Source organism: Cricetulus griseus, chromosome 8 (assembly GCF_003668045.3).
Source record: "Cricetulus griseus strain 17A/GY chromosome 8, alternate assembly CriGri-PICRH-1.0, whole genome shotgun sequence".
NCBI classification, from domain to species: domain Eukaryota; kingdom Metazoa; phylum Chordata; class Mammalia; order Rodentia; family Cricetidae; genus Cricetulus; species Cricetulus griseus.
Window position 1 is genome coordinate 13869043 of NC_048601.1, and position 2731 is coordinate 13871773.

The following is a 2731-nucleotide window of genomic DNA, read 5'->3' on the forward strand; positions in this document are numbered from 1 at the left end:
CAGGCATGGTGATACACACCTGTAGTCCTAGTACTTAGTATGGGGGAGGGGGGTAGGATCAGGGGTTCAAGGCCAACCTTGCCTACAAAGTGACTTTGAGGCTAGTGCAAACTATATATAAGATCCCGGCTCCAAAAAAGCTAAGAAACAGGGTTGGAAAGATGACTCAAGAGTCATCTTGCAGAGGACCAGGGTTCAGTTCCCTGCACCCACATCGTGGCTCACAACCGGCTGTTAACTCCAGCTCTAAAGCACTGGACGCCTTCTTCCAACCTCTGAGGACACTGGGCTCACATGTGATACACACACATAGCTGAAAACACTTATAAAGTAAAAATTTTAATCTTTTAAAAAAAAAAAAGAAAAGAAAAGAAAAGAAGAAGAAACGGGCAAATGAAATGTCTCGGGAGGTAGAGATGCTCTATACCAAGTCTGATCTGAGTTCAGTGTCTGGAACCCACGTGGTAGAAGGAGCGAATTGACCTCTACAAGTTATCCGCTGACCACACACACACACACACACACACACACACACACACACAAATTAAATAAATAAATAAATAGTTGCAATTAAAAATTTTAACGCACACAGATTTCCAAAGACAGCGACCTACAGACTGAGGCCAGGTCGCCTGGATGCTCAGTGGCCAACAGTAGCTTTTCTGCGTTTGAGGCTGGGACATCAGTGAGCATTCGAGCCCTGCTAGCAACAGAAGGAAGTGGGCAGGAAAGCAAAAGCCCAACAGGGTATTCAGTGTTCAGCAGCAGAGAGTCTAGAACGGAAGGAGGCTCAGAACGCGGGGAGGATGGGGGGGGCGGTGCTGGTGGATGTGGGGGAGGGGGAGGGCTGGATTTTCAGGGCCAGCCTGTACTTTTTGTTTTGGCACACTTCTCCTGACCAAACGCCAACGTTCTCACCACATAAATAGCAGATGACATTAATAAGATCAGTCTATGAGACATTACCTGTAATGACGCCAGGCTGCAGGCAAATGGGCTGGAAACCTTGGAGAGCTTCATCAAGATAAGGGCAAGGGAAACGGAAAGCGGTTTTAAAAGTGTAGGGGTGGGGAAGAGACAGCTCGGAGGCACACTTGCCTCCAGCCTGTTGTACCATCTACCTGCTTGGGGGCCTCCACCAGAAAGCAGCCTTAGCTGTGGGAATCTGACTTTCGGTTACCGAGGGTTGAACACTAAGATTTCACTGCCATCTAGTGGAAATTCAGGGCATGGCAGCTTTGGTTCACTAAAGCTGTAATTACAGAAAGGTAGGACCCTAAATCTACTTCACAGATTAAAAAAAAGACAGAGAAGAAGGCTGCTGTTGGGCTTGATCCCCATTTTAACATCACCCATTTAGTTCAAAGATGTGTGGTGGTATATCATTTATGATTTATTAAAGCTTGTCTGAGGATTCGGAAAGCAAAGTCAGCCACAAGCCATTGAAGCTAGGTACACATCTTGAAGCCAGAAGCCAGAAGCTAGGAGGTACACACCTTTAATCCTAGGACTCAGGATTAAGAGGCAGATGGATCTCTGTGAGTCCAAGGCCAACCAGATCTACACAAGATTGATCCGGTCCTAAAGAGAAACAGCTGACACCAAGAGGATCTCAGCACCTGGGAATACACGCCTTTAATCGCAGCACTAGATGGGTATAAAAGATAGAAGCAGGGTCTTCAGTAGTCAGTATCAGGCATTCATTCTCCAGCCACGTTGAGAATGGCAATGCCCCAGCCTGTTAGAGGTAAGAACTCTCTGGTAGCTTGGCTGCTTTGCTGCCCTGATCTTCCGTGTGAACCCCAGTATCTGTCTCTCAGTCTTTTATTTCTTCATGTTACAGAGATGGCACTTTGCCTCCTGACATCAGCTGACAATGCTCAAGGTTAGCCTGAACTAAATCTTTACATTCTACTTTCCTCCAGGAGGAGGAGGAGACTGCAGTCCTCTTCCGTAAAATCCTCGCTGGGTGGCCCAGATTGGTTGGTCTTAAAATCACAGCAGTTAGGCCGGGTGGTGGTGGCACATGACTTTAATCCCAGCACTCGGGAAGCAGAGGCACTTGGATCTCTGTGAGTTCGCTCTGTAGACCAGGCTGACCTCAAAAATCACAGTCATCCTCCTGCTTTAACATCCCACACGCTGGGATTACAAGTGTGAGGCCCCCTGACAAGACTCTGACCCAGTCTCACTCTGGAGACCAGGCTGGCTTCGAACTCACAGAGACCCACCCGCCTCTGCCTCCTGAGTGCTGGGATTAAAGTGTGTGCCACCATGCCCAGGCCCATGGGAAGACTCTTAAGGGGCAAGTTCCTAATTAAGCTAATGTTTGCATATTGCTTCCATGTATGTGGCTAAGTGTGAGGATCCCAGTTCCTCCGTAATAGATTCCTAATCCTCTGCCCCACAGGGTATGTAGACCTCCCTGACCTCCCCATGGCCTGTGCATACCCACACCCAGAATAAACATCTTTAAAATATAATTTTTTTGGTTTTTTGAGACAGGGTATTAATTTTTTAATTTTTATTCATTTATTATGTATACAACATTCTGCTTCCATGTATATCTGCACACCAGAAGAGGACACCAGATCTCATAAGGGATGGTTGTGAGCCACCATGTGGTTGCTGGGAATCGAACTCAGAACCTCTGGAAGAGCAGTCAGTGCTCTTAACCTCTGAGCCATCTCTCCAGCCCCTTAATATTTTTAAGAAAATAAATAAATTTAAA